At 35.5% G+C, this 18784-nt stretch overlaps 1 protein-coding gene across 1 annotated transcript in view; it reads left to right on the top strand.

The window, feature by feature from the left end:
• lrfn3 (leucine rich repeat and fibronectin type III domain containing 3) overlaps window positions 1-18784 on the top strand; it is a 273218-nt gene that overhangs the window by 137157 nt on the left and 117277 nt on the right. Inside the window, exon 2 of the mRNA XM_018096347.2 lies at window positions 4368-4521. The gene's annotated coding sequence lies outside the window, so the exon portion shown is untranslated. The remainder of the gene's footprint in view (window positions 1-4367; window positions 4522-18784) is intronic.

Genomic DNA, 18784 nt, shown 5'->3' with positions numbered 1-18784 from the left:
GTACTAAAAGGTGTAAAGTTTGCTACTGGTCTAACCACCTATAGCGACCAATCAGCAGGAAGCATTTATAAGTCACCTGTTTAAATGCAAACATCTCATCAGTTGCTACGGGTTACTGCATCAGGGCAAACTTACTGCCTTTATAGTGCTTGTAAGTACACTAACAGAGTCCATGTGAAGACTCAAGAGTCGCATTAAAAAGGGCGGCCTCGTCAAAATAAGTGCGGTGACACAAAAAATTTGTTGTGGTTGTGTTAAAACGAGTTACGATTGTGTAAAATAAAAGGTGTCAAAATAGACACCCGTGTTTCACAAATTTTTTGGCAAAGCAAAACGGGACAGATTCGCTCATCACCAGTACTGATTAACCAATCTTTAGCTAGATATTTAAATAAGATGGATTAATATGTCCTATTGTGTTTCATGGACTACCTTTTGTTAACACACAGTTTATTTCCTTGTACAGGTATCGGACCCCTTATCCGGAAACCCGTTATCCAGAAAGCTCCGAATTACGGAAAGCCCATCTCCCATAGACTCCATTTTAATCAAATAATTCAGAATTTTAAAACTGATTTCCTTTTTCTCTGTAGTAATAAAAAAGTACCTTGTAATTGATCCCAACTAAGATATAAATAATCCTTATTGGATGCAAAACAATCCTATTGGGGTTAATTACTGTTTTATTGATTTTTTAGCAGACTTAAGGTATGGAGATCCAAATTACGGAAAGATACCCTTGGTCCCGAGCATTCTGAATAATGGGTCCTATACCTGTATGTGAATTTCTTTTTTTTTTTTTTTTTTTTTTTAAGCTCACCTACAGGGAGGCTGTTATTTAAAGTATGACGAAATCCCTGATGGTTATTCAGTGATAGCAGTGTAGTTCCTGGTCTATGTTTAGTTAATTGAATGCCCTGGGCATGTTAGTTAAAGGTCGTAGAGAGGCACCCACACATAACAAATAACAATTTGGGACTTAGCTAATGGATGAATTTCTCACACCATGGATATGGTCACAGTGGTTTTTAATATGGCATGAGGTTTTATGATATGCACAAACACAGAAGCCATAGAAACGGGGAAGGCTACAACAAACCAGTATGTAGGATAGTCTGTATGTATGTATGTACACTTCTAGAGAGCTCATTTATGAAAGGTAGGCACAAAGGCTTTATTCTGCTTAAATTTCCCTGAAGAAGCTACCAACATTGTGGTTACATTACCTACCTTGAGCTGTTTTTAACTACAGGGCACCCCCTGGTTTGTATTTCAGCGTAGCAAACAGAGCACAACATAGGGTCCCCCCAAAGGATATCCCATACATATTAGGAACAACTTTTTTGTTTTTTTCTAGTAAATAGGCGCTCATATATAGTTATGCTATTACAAAGTACATCATTTTCTTTTTTGTTTTTTATTTTGTTTGTTTGTTATAATTATGATAAATGTAAATTTAATTTCAAACTTAATATCCTAAATTCTTGGAGGCCTCTTTAATCTACAACTCTTTTTGATTGTCTCTTACATTTTTATAATAATATTTTTTGTCATTATCGTTATTGCTGAAAAGCTGTGTAACCTGCCAGAGGTTAAATAAATAAATGAGGATGATGAGGGATGGTTAATTTATGTGCTCATGGTAAGGCACAATGTGCATAGTGGTTGTCTGCTTGTGAGTTGAGGGTTAGGCTGGGCACAGAAAAAACCTGGTGGACCCAGGCCCTCGTGGACCCTGCTGACCCAGACCCAATCTCTGTGGTGCTCCCCACTGACTGATCTCTCTCCCTGACATTCCAAAGATATGTAAAAAAGTATAGGGTTGATTCACTAAAGTGCGTTAATTTTTATCGCACGCTTTTTTGCGTTACAAAAGACGCAACAATTAGCGCGCGATGCATTACAGTATTATCGCATGCATTGATTTGCGCGCAACCACATATGGTAATTTTAATGCATGCGTTAATTAGCTCGCAGAAAAGAATACTAACGCATGATTCACAAACACTTAGACGCAATAAATATCGCATTAGACTATGCGAAAATTAACACCTACTTGAGGCAGGCGGTAATTATAGAAAAGTACAGTTAATGAGATTTTGGCAATAAAATATGGACTTTGCAGTGTTATTTATTCAAGTCTGTGTTGGCCCTAGAGTGATGTAGCCTCCAGTTTGCGGCATATAAATAGTAGCCACATATAAATAGTGCATATAAATAGTAGCATATAAATAGTAGCCACATATAAATAGTGCATATAAATAGTAGCATATAAATAGTAGCTACATATAAATAGTGCATATAAATAGTAGCCACATATAAATAGTGCATATAAATAGTAGCATATAAATAGTAGCCACATATAAATAGTGCATATAAATATTTATATGCTACTGTTTATATGCTACTATTTATATGCACTATTTATATGCGGCTACTATTTATATGCGGCTACTATTTATATGCGGCTACTATTTATATGCACTATTTATATGTGGCTACTATTTATATGCTACTATTTATATGCACTATTTATATGTGGCTATTATTTATATGCTACTATTTATATGCACTATTTATATGTGGCTACTATTTATATGCTACTATTTATATGCACTATTTATATGTGGCTACTATTTATATGCACTATTTATATGTGGCTACTATATATATTTTACTATTTATACGCGGCGACTATTAGCGCACATAATAATAGGCGTTAATTAGCGTGCAAAATAAATGCCGCATGCAATATTGTGCGTAAATTTGTGCAAGTATGCTTATAGTGAATCATGCGTTAAGTGGCGAAAATTTAGACGCAATAACATTTTTATTGCACGCTATAAATAGCGCAAGTTTTAACGCACTTTAGTGAATCAGCTCTTATGTGTGCTGGAGGGAGGGGATTGGGCATGCAGCCAGGGCCTCTGGGGGGAGGTAGCCCTGGTGGACCCTGCAGAGGCCAGTCTGACCCTGAGTGAATGGTATATGTAATTTTAGATTACAGTATATTTTAAATGTGACTAATCCAAATGCAATAGATTTTTATAGTGAGCTTTCTTTACTTCTCGGAAAAAATGTGCTGCATGAATCCACTTTTTTTAAAAAAACACGTGAAATGTTATCATTTAGGCAAAGATGTCTTTACTTGGTTGACAAAAGGTACAGATGATCTTTAAATTTAATTGAGTAGAAAGGAAGATAATTTGTGGAAGTGTAAACACCTGTGCACTGGGGGAATCTATAAACAAATGGTACATGACGTGCAATAAAAACTGTTGTTCCCAAAACAAAGCATGACCTTGTGTGTCTTTGTTGTTTTCCACAAAATAAATACAAAATATTTGAATCTTGGTGTATTTACAGGAAAATGTACACTATTTGTAGGTCTTTCATTTACTTTCTTCTATGGAATATTTATTATGCAAACATGTACATATTATTATTTTTTATTATTTTTACAACACATTTATAAAGCACCAATATTTTGTGAAGCACTGTACAAAACATGGGTGTATATAATGAATATTGAGATTAGTGATGAGCGAATCTGTTCCGTTTCGCCCAAAAATTCGCGAATCTTTCAAAAGATCCACGAAACGGCGAAAAATTCGTGAAACGCCGAAAATGTTGTGCGACAAAAAAAAACTGTCGCCGCGGCTATTGTTTTGTCGCGTGGCTATTGTTTTGTCGCGCGGCTATTATTTTGTCACCCGCGGCTATTGTTTCGTCGCCCGCAGCTATTATTTTGTCGCGTGGCTATTGTTTCGTTGCCCACGGCTCTTTGGACGTGCGGCGAATTTTTCAGCTGCAAATTTTTTCATCCGTTTCGCGAAACAATCCGCAAATGGCCAAACACGGAACTTCGCCGCGAATCTATGCCATTCGCCCATCACTAATTGAGATTATATACAAGATGTACAGGGGGTCCTGCCTTAAAGAGCTTATATAAACTTTACTTATATATTTTGCTTTGTCTAGAACATATTCTCTAGTTATTTATAGAATTTCCCTAATATTAGTCGAAGGATGAGTGCTCTCATACTTTGAAATGTTTGTTTAAATCTTAACTGAATGCATTCATAACTTTAAATACTTAAGCATGTGTTGGGGTACAGGTGCTCCTTTGAGGCTTCTGTTCAAGTAAAGCCACAGTTCTCTTCACCACTGATTTGGCCTTTATTTATAGTCATTTATTTTATGGTCCTCCAGTTATACATTTATCAAAATAAAGAAGCTTAAGAGGTCAACAAAACAACCAGGACATACTTTTTTATGTAGGATGCCATAATTGAACAGAATACAGCAAATTTTTTGATAGTGCTCTTTCTATTAGTTTATAATGGTATCCTTTTTTCTATTTTAAGGATGGACAGTTTGAGTTGGCTTTATAGAAATCTCAGCTATGAGTCTGTTTGGATGAATATATTACTAGCCAAATGAACAAATGAAAAACTTGTAAGAACACAGCAGGAAACAGAGAAAGCAATGACCTTCTAGAATTACAGAAGGTCAAAACAGGTAAGATTATTATTTTGTTTGATTTGTAGCATATTTTAATAAGCAATGAGTCAATGCCAAAGTAATTGAATGCCTGTGTGTATTTCATATGCTAAATGTTTAGCCATGTGTCAAAAACTTCATTATATTGACATGCTATGTCTATGGTAACATGCTTAATTCATTGGGAATATGCCATTTTAAAGACATATCCCTGACTTTGAAACTGCTTTGAGCATTTTAAAATATGAGACAAAGAGGTTTACTCTACACACTGATCCTCATAATGTTCCCATTTTATGATGATTATCCTGCCATACACATGTAAATACAAATCCAGTCAGAAGTCAGACACTTTCATGACCTTGGCAATCATCAGATTTAAATATTACTAAATCTTTATAGGTAAATCAGAAATACAGAGACCAAAGAAGATTTAGTCTTTAACCAAGGCCCAGTATAGCAAAAACAAAACAATCCAGGACCCTAATGCAACATTTAAAAAATGACTGAAGCAGTTACACAGGGAAAAGTTGGCGCTGCTCCTTATTAGTAGTCAATGTTAAGCTTTCTTAGTTATTTATAGATGCTCTGCTTGGAAAACAATTTCATCAGCACTGTTTAAAAACATAAGGGGTTATTTTCAACAAGGAAAGATGTGTGCAAAGTGCAAAAAAGACAGGGCTTAACACCCTTTGATGCAGCACCTCCCCTCAGCAAGGCCCATTTATTAACATTCTCATTTTCAGAGGTTTTAAAACACAACTAAACTTATTTCCACTAAAGTCACAAGTGTCTAGCCATTTATTAAAAGATTTGGAAAAACACGAAAACCACAACTTTTTTTTTATATTGTTACAAAAAAGCCAGCATCAAAATAACCCAAAAACCTCTAAACAATTGTAACTTTGTCTTGTCACAATCATGTAGAATAGGATCACACTCGCTTTTCTTGGCTGTTAGCTATTTGCAATCCGGTAGACCCTGAAAACCTCTCTGCTACATTAAAAGATACTGGGATACTGGGATTTAGAGAGCAGTGCCTTCACCTAGTGGGCACTGAGGAGTACACCATAGGGGAATGTGTGCTGGGTTTACTTGGAAAGTTTAAACTTAATGGGTCTGTTTTCAACCTTATGTAACTATGTAACTGCAGTTCATATTAGAACAAACTCATCATTTCCAAATGTATGCATATTGAGGTAGTTGTATTATTTTAATAATATAATAAGAGCATTGTAATTTGAGATAACAGAGTGCATGGTTCCCCTGGGTACAGGAATTGCAGGGAGGGATTTGTTGTTTTGTGGCTGTGTGTATTGGTGGTCTTTTTTTCTCCTTTTTTTAAATTATGTGCTTACTTTAAAGGAGAAGGAAAGTCATTTTGGCATTTTACTCCCAATAGATTCACCACATTAATGCCACCTAGAAGGTTATACAGTATTTATTCAGCAGAAAGCTTTGCTATACCTGAGTAAAGATCCCTAGAAGCTCCCTCTGATAGCAGCTGCCATTTTAGTTTGGTCTTGGTAGCTTCCTGCTGCAGTTATAGCCATTGGAAGCTCAGCTCACAAATTCCTAATGGAGGGGGAAGTAAGTTCTTATGCATTCTTATAGGAGGGGGGAGCAGGAGAAGGGAGGGGGAGAGGGAGAGAGGGGAGAACTGAGCTGACTCAAGCCCCAAACCTGAAGGAGCCCTAAAAGAGAGGAAGTCTGATATCGAAGAACATGTTCCCAAAAAAGGAGACTGTGTTTCTTTTGATAGAGGACTCAGTGCAGTGTTTCTGTGAGTGCTTATGCCTGTATTTACATAGACCTTTCTGCTAAAGCTTACTTAGTTTTTACCTTTCCTTCTCCTTTAACTTGTTTGTTTTTGTTTGGTTGTCTTTAAGTTCTATCCATGGTAACACTGTGCGAATGTTAAAACAATGGTAGATTTTATGCTTAAAAAAACATAGAAAGTAACCATAGAGTAAATAAACTTTTTTGTTTTGTTTTAATTGGAATACAATATTCACAATACAACTATCTATACAAGTCTCTCTGGTCAGATGCCTGATTTTTAGTATTACTAGTGATGCTGACTCCAAGGTAAATGCATATGCTACAATGGAATTGCATAATGGCAAACATGATGGGTCATCGGATCAGAAAAACATTAACAAGCCATCTTTTGTTAGCCTAAAACCTTGATACTAAAGTTTTAATAATAGCTGTTTTTGGCATGATATCAGGGAGTATACAAAATAGTGATTATTTATTAAGCTACGGCTGCAGTAATTGGGAAGAATTTATTTTAGTTATCTGTTTTGTCATGTATGCCATTAGTACTGAAAAGCATAGACAAAGGATTGCCTGCACCTAATCAAGTGGAAGTATTTATTTCATTGTATCTGCTCTATTTTGTTAGTATAATCGCTGTCTTTTAGTTCCACTTATCTTAATTAAATTTTTATATTTTTGGCTCACTGTTTTCTTTGTGGCCTAAAATTCCTGTATTCTTCATTTGTTCCTTTACTTACTTACCTGCATAGCATACATGCACAAATCCTTGCTCCCTCCTTAAGCTGATTTGTATTTTTAATTCTTACCTTGGTTGGCAGTGAGCACCTAAATAAGTAGATAATATGTTGATAATTACTAGATAAGTAGGTAAGTAGATAATTAAAGTGTAAGATTAGAGCTCACCCCAGTAAAATTCTGCCACTCTATTCATACCTATGGGATTTTAAGTGAAAATATAAAAATATTGAGCGCTGTGGGGTCAGTTTCCCATGAAATCCTGCTTGGTGAAAGTTGTTTGCAGGTTCCACTTGATAAAGTCCCCTCTGATCAGACTCCTATGAACATTATGGGATTTTAAGAGCTGTATTTATCAAATAGTAAACTCTAACTTTTACCCACTGATAAATATGCCTTCCAAAAATCCCACAAGAATTAATAGAGTGGCAGAATTTCTCTGTGGCAAGCTCTACTTTTACACTTTGATACATTTGCCCCTAAAACTTGAGAACCCATACACTTGGTGGCATATTTATCAAAATATCATGTGAAAAATTCATCCATTTTCTATTCATTCCTATGGGATTTTTAGAAGTGTATTTATCAAAGAGTACAATGTGTTTATGAAGTTCACCATTTGATAAATACACTTCTAAAAATCCCATAGGAATCAATAGAAAATGGGTGAATTTTTCTGTTAGGAGCTCCAATCTCCTATTTTGAGAAATCTGCCCCTAAATAGTTGTAATTTATGCTGTATGCTAGAGTAAAAATCTAATATAAGGCTCAGAGTGCAAAGCTCATAAATTCAACGGAGCCCTGTATTTAATTCCTTCCTTGAATAGGATTTATGTATGAGGTTCTTGAGCAATGTTCCTTATGTGTGCATGCATAAACAAATTTTATGCCCACCACACACAACACATTGTACGCCCAAATAATTTTTTGATCAATGTTCAGAAATGCAAGGTTGTGAACTTGGGCAAAAATAACATACATACTTTAAAGATTTGGACAACAGACTATGCAGCTCCAGACATTGTCAGTCAGTATCTTTTAAAGTGAATAAAATAGTCTATTGCATAATAGGTCCCTGGTAAGGCCTCATCCTGAGTATGCAGTGCAGTTTGGGGCTCCAGTCCTTAAGAAATTAATGAGCTGGAGAGAGTGCAGAGATGTGCAACTAATCTATTCAAAGCAATCAAACAATTCGACTATCAAAGTTGGCGTTGTCCTCTCTGGAGAAAACAAGTTTACAAGGAAACATAATCACTCTTTGTAATTATTTTAGGGGAGACTGTAGACTGATAGCGGGGGATATTTTTTTCTCATAGAAAAGAACAAACTTGATCCCTTTAGCCTTGAGGAACAAAATATCCACTTGAAGCAATGTAATTTTTGCAGTGAGGGGAGTGAGGTTGTGGAATGCCTTTGCCAGGTGATGTTGTAATTGCAAAGTCTATTAATGCCTTTATGAATGGCTTGGACGATTTAGTGGACAAACATGATATCCAGTGTTATACAGGTATAGGACCCATTATCCAGAATGCTTGTGACCAAGTATATTCCGAATAAGGGGTCTTTCCGTAATTTGGATCTCCATACCTTAAGTCTACTAAAAAAACAATAAAACATTAATTAAACCCAATAGGACTTTTTTGCTTCCAATAAGGATTAATTATATCGTAGCTGGGATCAAGTACAATGTCCTGTTTTATTATTACAGAGAAAAAGGAAATACATTTGGAAATCTGAATTATTTGATTAACATGGAGTCTATGGAAGACAGGCTTTTTCGTAATTTGGAGCTTTCTGGATAACAGGTTTACAGATAATGGATCTCATGGATTTGGTTAATATGGGAGATGACCTTCTTGTGATTCTGAACCTTCTAGATAATGGGTTTCTGGATAATGGATCCCATACATGTACTTCATTTAGTGCTGGCAGGCAAAATAGATGCTGTATACAGAGACAGAAGCAAACTTGATGGGCATTTCGGTTGTTTGTTTTTTTTCTTTTAAAGCTTTTCTAACAATCCTTTGTTAAAACAAATCTATAAACATAAACTTCTCCTTAGATGTTTCATAAACATAACTTCTCCTTGGATTTCAGACTTTACATGCATTATATTTTCATCCATCCCCCATTTTTGACATAAATGGGCTTATTTATCAATTTTCAAATTTGTGAATTAGAGTTTATTTTTCTAAATCAAATAAACTCACATATTGACAACTCATTTGAATACTAAACTTGAATACCTCAAATTTCTGAGTTTACAGACTTAAAAAACTCAAACCATTTGAGTTTGCAAATATGACTTGACTTTGCCTAGGACAACTCCCATTGACTTCTATAGAAATTTGTAAGGTTTTAGATGGTGACTTTTTACATTTGAGTTTTTACTTTTAATAAATACCAGAAATTCGATTTTTTTGAAACATAATTCAATTTCAAATTTTCCCTCTAACTCATTCAGTTGGGTGAAGAAAAGGGGCTTAACAATATCTGAGCTTCTAAAAATACATATACATATTTTTTTTTTAAACAAGCATACCTGATTCAACTTACTAAAAGGAAACTGTAATAGCCTGTCTGTACTATAGGAACCTATTCTCCCTTCTCCCACCACCCTTTAAAATTTTAAAGCGATTCAACTCCTCCCTCACTTTGTTCCATTGTGAAGTTCCATTGCAAAGTGCTCTCCAGAGGATCTGTGCAGCACGCGTTATGGAAAGCAGAGAGACTTCAAGCTCCATCTTTACAATAAAACAAGTTGAGGAATGGGTTGTATTACATTGTCAGCCTAAAGGATGATGGGAAAAGGTTCAATCTGTGGAATCAGGTATGTTTGTATAAAAAATATATTTACATTTATAACTACAAGTTCTGATAGTGTCTATGCACTTTGCTGTATAAGCCCAACTGAATGAGCTGAATGTCAAAAAAATGGATGTATATTTTGCCTATAACACATCATAGCTAAATCTATGCTTTTTCATTAGCATTTTTTTTCCAACTATCAAGTCTATACACGTTGGTATTTGATTAAGTTAAATAATTGTTAAAAGCTTTTCTGACTGTCTGACAACTAAATTCCCACTTGTAAAAAATGAGGACTTTGCAAAGATTAACCTCTGGCCATAATTTATCATCTTCTCTGTGTAGGTCAGCTAGTGCTGTATCACGCTTTTTCTCATTTTTACTTGACATGACAGACATGAACTTTCTGTTTTCATTCTTTTGTTAGCAGGGCTAGCTTTTTTGTGACTGTTTTAGGGGCCCATCTATTTAACCAATAGCATCATTTGTAAAGTGGCCAACAGGAAAATCATTTTTTTTTTAATTTCAAATGACCGCTAGCATGTAATTAATGTAGTCTTTCTCCTCAAATTTGCTTTTACTATTCCTCTTATTTCTAGAAACTTCTTCAATCTCACTTCTAGCTTTCCTCACTGTTTAGGGCCCCTAGTGTCCCAGACAGTGGCTTAGGGTCCAAATAATGAAATCTGTCTAGTTTAACATGGATTGTGTGCTGAATATCCTTTTTGCTTTTTGTTTTAATTTTAGGACATATATAAAGGTATAGAACCTATTATCTGAAAGGCTTGGGACTGGGGTTTTCCAGATAAGGGATCTTTCTGTCACTTCATCATGAAACATCATACCTTAAGGATGCTAAAAAAATGATTTTAATCAACATTTAATAATCCCAACAGTATTGTTTTGTCACCTGTGTGGTTTTATTATTACAGAGAAGAATTAGAATTATTCATTTAAAATGGACTATATGGCAGTTGGTCTTACCGTAAATCAGAGCTTTATATATATAACAGGTTTCTGAATAAGAGATCCCATACCTTTATATGTTTTGGGGGTGTTTTGCACTAAACAGTAAACAAAAATTAAGAAAAGTCACATTCTACTTTTGAAAACATTTTTTTTTTACGTGACTGTGAGTTATTTGCTGTGACCGCAACTTTGTTTTGCTAAACTACCCGCGTTTTGTGAATTTTTTGCCTTTCGTAATTTTTCCTCAGTTTTGTGAATTTTTCGTTGAAGCTAAATGGGAGAGATTTGCTCATCACTAGTGACCGCAACTTTTTCTTTACTCTGCAAATTTTTGAGGCAGTTTTACTAAAAACCTGCCAATGGCAAAATGCAGAATTTGGCAGTGAATCTATGCCTGGTGAAAAAAATTGCTCATCACTAGTTAATATTAGTTATTTAGATGCTTTATTATGAACACCTTTGCTGCAGCTTCTCCACAGGGATTACTTCCTTTTCACAATAGCGAAAAGTCAAAGCTCAACAGCAGCTATTTCTCATTTGTTTATCCATACTATATTCCTGCCATTAATATGCACTCGTATCATTACAATTAAAACAGTGCTTACTTGGGGGAAAAAAAATCTTGTTTGTCCATTTGCTTCCATCACAATGTATCTTCCTCCACAATTTAACCTTTGGGAAAAAAGGGAACGGATGCAACTAAAACAAACAAGCAGCCAACTGAGAAGCCTTTCCAGAAACAAACCCATGCCTGATGTGAGATAAGGAAAGGTTCTTTATATAGAGGGCTTTTCAGTGGTCTGGTGTGAGTTTACTGTGAGTTTACTTTCAGTTTCAGATGTTACCTTGGTTAGTACAATAGGTCAGCCACAATCAGGGCTGGCCCTATTCATTGAACTAATGTTGAAAAGGGGGATATACTGCTCCTTTAGTACTTAGCACAGAAACCCCCATGTTTGGTTATATCTGTTTTAGTGAAAACAAGAAACGAGTGGATCTTACAGTGTATGGCCAACTTAAAACATTTTTACTAGTGTTATATGACCTTCCATAAATGGTCAAATCTCATACTTGATGTTGCTGAATGATATTCCATGTACCCACCACCCACTCTAAACAATATATTATGTTATTGTTCCTTAATTCCTAACCTACTGCATTACAGTCAGATGAGGTAAGGAAGAAAACCTGTTTTTAAAGGAAATTTTCAAACTGACAGCTCTGTAGGTGGTCAGTTCCCTTTCCTGGGATTCTTGCAGCTGCCCCCATATGCATTCATACACTCTTTTAGCTCTGACACGTATCAGCAGGTGCTTTTATCTCTCCTCTATATGTTGCTAAATCCAAGGAGTCAGCTTCAAATTCTGTGCTAAAAATATCTGCAGTACAATGAACAGCTGTTATTGTCTGCCTAGCTATCTACATGTCTAGAGAAAAATGTGGACAGGAAAGGGGGTATAACCTATAAAGACATGCACACGTGACCTTTCATCCCTTATTTTATCTTTCTTTTTTTTGTGGACTTCTATGGACAAAGAAACTTCTATGGACAAAGAAAACTCAGCATGTTAGCTAGGCTTGCTCCATATGTATGCCAATAATCAATCATTATATATTTCTTCAGGTCAATTTTATATTAAACAATATTATATTAAACTGACAAATTTCATCTGCTCCAACTGGTTAATTCCAGCATGAAGTGCAATACTGGCAAATAGTATGGCTCAGTTTTTACAAAATGTTAGGTTGAGGAAGCACATTCATTTATTGCTCAAAAACAAAAGAAATAAAACCTATTAGTGAAGAATTAATTCTAAGTAGTGTCCCGTAGTGTCCCTTTGCCATAAAATTTGCGAAACAACGAAAAATCTGCAAAATGCATTTGTCCCGCAGTTTTTTTGCCGCCGCGTCTTTTTTTGATGGGCGTGTCTTTTTGACACAACCATGACTAGTGAAAAGTATTAAGTATTCTCTAAAGTTTAGCGTTCTTTCTTACCAGTGTTTAAATCTGTATACAGGTTCGTTTGGTTACAGCTAGCCAAACACAGAGCTAAAAAATTTTAGGGGGCTTAAGTAGTCTTTTTAAGATAAGATGAGAAATGTAAAATAGAATATCAGGATCAAATATTATGATTAGTGATGTGCAATGAAATTTCACATTTTGCCATCTGCAAATGTTTTCACAAGACAAAAAAGTTTCTACAAAAAACACTAATGTATTTGGAGTATGAAAAAAAGGTGCATGTAAAAATTGTCGCACGTTAAAAAGTCTCCTATTGACTTCATTGTGTTTCCCAAATTTTTTGCCGTTACACAAATTTTCAGTGAAGCGAAACAGGACATATTTACTCATCACAAGTTGTGATGATTGAAAGTTTGATGAAAATTGTTTCTACTGTACCTATGTGGTCAACTTTTTAAAGGGTTCTGTTGCAGAGTTTTGTTTAAGAAAAACCAATTGGAAGCATTTTTTTTTTTTAGAGAAAGCTGGTTTCTGCCTGAAATGTATCAACTGTATATTGTGTTGAGGGCATACTTTTGGGATATTTTTCCATGACAAAATCATATCTTTGCACAAAAAAATCTGAACTGTGAAAAAAAAATCAAACATTAATAAATGCCCCCTTATAGTGAGAGTCATGATATAAAGCCAAAAAAATAGTAGGGCTGAAGTTGGTAGAGGGAATGTATAGTGGGATTTGTGCAGGAGAGGTGTTAGTAAAGGTGATTGTAGATTATAAAAACATTTATAGTAACCTACCCAAAAAATCTGCATGTTTTGACCTGGTCTTTCAAGAATTAATGGTCCTGGACTAATGAGGAAAGCTTTTAGATGAAAAGGTATGACTGGTATTATCAATTTGCTTGCTGTATAGGGGTGGACTCTTTTGCCTGGGTACAGTTTTCTGGAAGGAATTGCAGTTTTGCCAGCAACAAACTTTTTTGCAAATCTGCAGTAAAATGTCTCCATTCTTCCATTTGCTGTAAAAAAATATACTGCTCCCAGCAAATGTCATTTCCACCACTTGCCTTCTTTATAACTGTTGCTTCTTTATACTCTGTAGAGACAGCTGCATTCACTACAGTGCATAATTAATAAAAAATTAAAAGGGGATTTTGGTCAATTTGATTTGAAGAATTTCTGGCCTGAGCCACTAGGAGATAGGATATCTAGACAGTATCGTTTTTGTCTATGAAAAATGGTTGTAGCACTTTGAAAAGGAGCTTTTCTAACAATGAAGGCCAATGTATATGCTATTACTGTAATTTTGCCTTTTCAATTTACTCCAATGCATTTCGGCAAAATTTACTGTTTTGTGAAATTTCCAGAATAATATAAACAACTGAATACAAGCAGAGAATGTTAAACCCTAAATTGTGATGTCATTTTATTGGTGGAACAATACAGTACCTGCTGGGAACAAAGGGAACAAAACACTGACCCTGAACAGCTGCCTTAAACCTTACTTGGCAGTGGTGTGGTGAAGGTTTAAAGCACATAGCTAACCCCCCTTTTTATCTGTTAGTGAATCTATATTGTGTCCTCATAAAATGAATGCCATACTTTAATACTCCCGACCCCATGGCACTGTAAGCAGGAACAGTCAAGGACATATTACATCATTACAAACTAGCAATTAACAAAAGCTAAGGGGTAATTATGTTTTTGAAAATGTACATGAATTAAAAGTAAGCTCATTTGTGCATAGCTATTACAATTGATGTTTTCTTTTCATGCTGTCAGATCTGATTTGTTTTCTGCCAGAACTGGACTGTGCATAATGAGAGTGAGACACAATGGAAAATGCTATACCTTCCTACAGCTTGGCAGAAGCAATTCAAGTATGGAAGATATTGCATTGCGTTGTACTATGAAATTACGCCAGGTCCACTATTAACACCTATCTGCCAGTAGTAGTTCTAACACTACATGCAGTTGGTGTGAACCCAGATATTGCCCATAAAAAATAGTTGGAAAATTGCAGTGTTATTCCATCAATACCAGCTCCTGATATACTTTTCTGAACATTTCAATTCATCAGCAGATTTCTTCACATCACAATGTATCATTGAATGTTTTTCATATAACCTCTCACCATCTATAACCCAACCAGTAGTTTTATACTATGATTTAATTTAAATTAAAAAAAAACTTCTGTATTTCTATGCATTCCCCTCATTGTCCCCCTCATATAGCGTTCCCACTGAGTTCCACGTTGTTCTCTATAATCCTCATTATGACACTTCATATTGTTCCTTATATCCCTCCCATATCCACCAGATAAGTCTATGCTTTTTGTGATTCCTATGTATCATCCCATTATGTCTCATCGTTTCAGTTTAATATAGACTATCATTTTTATGGTATTATTATTTCTATTATTACAGCTTAAAAATGAAGGTGACTAGCTAGGTGGTACCCTGAAGCTCAGTAATATTGTGCTATATTTTGCAAGGAATGTTTCTCTAATACAATATTCCTAACTCTGTTATTGAAGCATTCACCAGAGGTGATATATTATGCCAAATAGTCAACATGCCGGCAAAATACAGCAAGGCTCACTGATATAAATGTCAAAATGCGTGAATATATGGTCACCATATGGATCTATATCTTGTCTCCAAATGGATTTTCTTACGCAAAATTAACTTCTACATCAATCCTTTGATTTATGTATTGTCAAAAATAGACATACCTGCCAGGAAAAAAGAGACAACAGGGGATTTGTTCAAAATGTGAAAAAAGTAGAACTGACTGAAGATTATAATTTAAGGGGTAGAAATCTGTATAGTGAATGCTTTGTTGGTTAAAATTTGCTACTGAGTAAACAACTGGGTCTGAATACTACTGTGGTCATTTATAATATCTCAAAGCAGAAGAGCGCAAGAATGTGCATGTTAAATCTTATTCTGGAGGGACTTTTGCCTGGTAAAATGGCTGCACTGTGCGCCAGATAATACATCCAATGCAAAGGGCACATTGTAGCATCAGAAGAAGGCTAGGGCCTGCTTTAGGGCAGGCAGTAAAGACAAGGCCCCATTATGGGATGCCCCATCCCCATCTGCACAGGCCTGCAACAAATCTAACAAATACCATTTCTATATGTTTAATATTTATAAATACTCCTTTACCCTCATACAACTTCTTCAACAGTTTTCTATTAATAGTGCATTCCACCAGTGGTGTATTATATTGAAGGCAGGGAAGTAGTTCAAGGGCTTGAGCACACATTGTGATATTGCTTATGTATAACTTAAGCTAGTTCTTTTTATCTTAAAAAATCTACTCGGCATGTCTTTTATCTGTATTCATTAAGAAATTTAGGAATATAATATATAACAAATTCCATGTGTCTTAGCAACTGCTTTTCAAAAAATGAAAAAGTAAAATTCTGCTTATTTTAGACGTTGTTCCCTAGAGAAGGTTAATTCTTTAGTTCTCTTAGTCCTTTTATTGATTGGTTTTTCCTCCTACGTGAACTGGCAAACAAAGATTATCCTTGACCCATTGTGACCCAAGTTGCCTGTGGGAACCATTTCACAATATGTGCACAGAAGCGAATGAATACATAGAAATATCAGATACTCTGAGATAAATCCATCATATAAAGCATAGCCAGTTTCCAACAGGAAGAGGAATGTATTTTTAAAGGCTTTGTATAAATGACAAAGGAAAGACCAATTTCGGCAAAGCTCTGGATATATGTAGAATATATTTGTAAGGATCCAAATGACACAATGTTCATATTTTACCCATGCAACACTAAGGACAGCACAATAATTAACACTGAACAGTACAGAGAACAAAGAAACAGACAGATTGAACAGTATTTGAATCAGCTCGGGAGATGGGCACAATGCTAAGCACTGATCTATTGTTAGATAATAAAAACCAGTTGCAGGTAACTGGAGCATCCCCAGCCCCTGACACTTTACCAAACTGCAGAATCCTCTCTCAGACATTTTTATAAACCAGAAAACTGAGCATCTACCTGTCCTGTTTTTCTAAAACAGGGATCTCCAACCTTTTTTACTTGTGAGCAACACTCAGATGTCAAAAGTGTTGGTGAGCCACATAGGACTGTGAGTGGCTATTTGGTAGCCCAATGTGGACTGTTGGCCTGAAGGAGGTTCTGCTTGGAGTAAAACTTGGTCTCCAAAACTTGCCTCCAATCCAGAAATGTAAAAATGGGCACCAACTTTGAGGCCACTGGGAGCAACATCACAGGGGGTGGGAGCAACATGTTGCTCATGAGCCACGGGTTGGGGATCACTGTTCTAAAACATAGACTTTTCTCTAACTAATGATTTCAGTATTTTTTTTTTCATAACAGATACACAATACAATAATCTGCAAGGTATTGGTTGGTGAGAGAGAACTGAAATTTGACTTTGTCCTCTAGATGTTCACCTGCTAATAACTGGAATGTCAAGCCAGTTAAATTAGCACTAAGTGGTTTGTTTGTGACCACAGGAAAGATTTCAGCTTAATCATGTGTGGCAACATGAGTTCAGAGCTTAGTACATAAAAATTCTTCTCTTCTTAAGTGATACTGACACTAAAAAACTACTCTTAAAAATACATTATGGGGATTTATCAACGTTCGAGTTGCATTTTTTTTTTATGATCCAAGGTTTTTTCGAATTTCAATTATATTTCAAAAACAACAAGTTTTCCTTATTAATAAATTAGCAAGCATTTGATTCGCGAGTTTATTATATTTAGAAAAACAAACTTGAATTCAACTTGAAAACAGATAAATAAGCCCATAAAAGTTACCTATAGGGCTGCTTTTGTAGGTAATTGTTACTTACAGTTCCTAAACCTGAATGTTTTGTCAACCTGACTGTCCCTTCTCAGCCTGTCAGTTATTGCTTATAATGCTAACGAACTCCTGCTGCACAAATATGGCCGCCCCCTTATAGAGTAAAAGCATTGGGCAAATACTTTTTAAGGCAAATTTATAAATAGCATGCAAAGACAATGTTATGATAGATGTAAAAAAAAAAAGTTAATTTCTGGTGTCAGTATCTCTTTAGAGCCAATGGGGACACAAATGGTAAGTGGTAAGTAGGATAAAACAGAGAACCCTGAAGGAAAGGGGTCAGGCTATTGCACCACAGTTTATTTTTGGTCACTTATATATTGATAGATTCCAGTTGGCAATACAGATTTAAGGTGTCTGGTCTAATCTGGTCATTATTTATTAGGCCTGACTGTACCTACACGTGGGTGCGCTACCTTTTCCAACATCTGGAAGATTTACCCTGTTAACTCTGAAGACAGTGACTGTTCCAGTATAATGTACTGTTACTTTGACAGTGACTAGTGCTTTGGGTGGTGCCTTATCTGCCTTACCACCTTCCCATTAAAGTAAAGTCTGTATTTTTGGAAGAGTAATCTAGTAAAGTGTATTATATATCAGCTCACACAATAAATTCACATGATCAAAATTCAAAAAAATACCAATTTTTTTTAATTCAGTAGGCTTACAAACTCATCATTATCAGTGCTAACACCAGTACTTAACAATTCCAATTACATATAATTATATTTATTATAGGAAAAAAATGCTCCTTTCAAACCCTGTAGAATTACCTTGAAGAAGTGCTAAAAAAGAAGCTGTAGTCCTTTCTCTACTTGCAGTTCCACGAAGGTGCTAATTATTTCATACTTGTCTAAATATGTGCCCTATTTTTCTTTCCCTGCTTAACATTATTAAACTTGATAAAGCTATTCAATTCACTTTGGCACCTACAAACTAATAATAAAAATGTTGTTTATCCCACGAGAACACTTCTACTTGCTGTAAACACAGCGAAACAGGAGCCTTAATCATGGCACTGGGATCTTCCTGGAAGAGCATGATACAGTACAAGGCAACAGTTTTCCCCGATCAACCCGTCAATCAGGCTAAATCATTATACTGCACACCATGGTGCCTGTCTGATTGGGATCTCTACACTGTAACAATGTTATCTCTGA

The sequence above is a fragment of the Xenopus tropicalis genome, chromosome 8 (genome assembly GCF_000004195.4).
Source record: "Xenopus tropicalis strain Nigerian chromosome 8, UCB_Xtro_10.0, whole genome shotgun sequence".
Lineage (NCBI taxonomy): Eukaryota > Metazoa > Chordata > Amphibia > Anura > Pipidae > Xenopus > Xenopus tropicalis.
The sequence above is the reverse complement of the archived record's forward strand: the minus strand, read 5'-3'. Positions and strand labels throughout refer to the sequence as shown.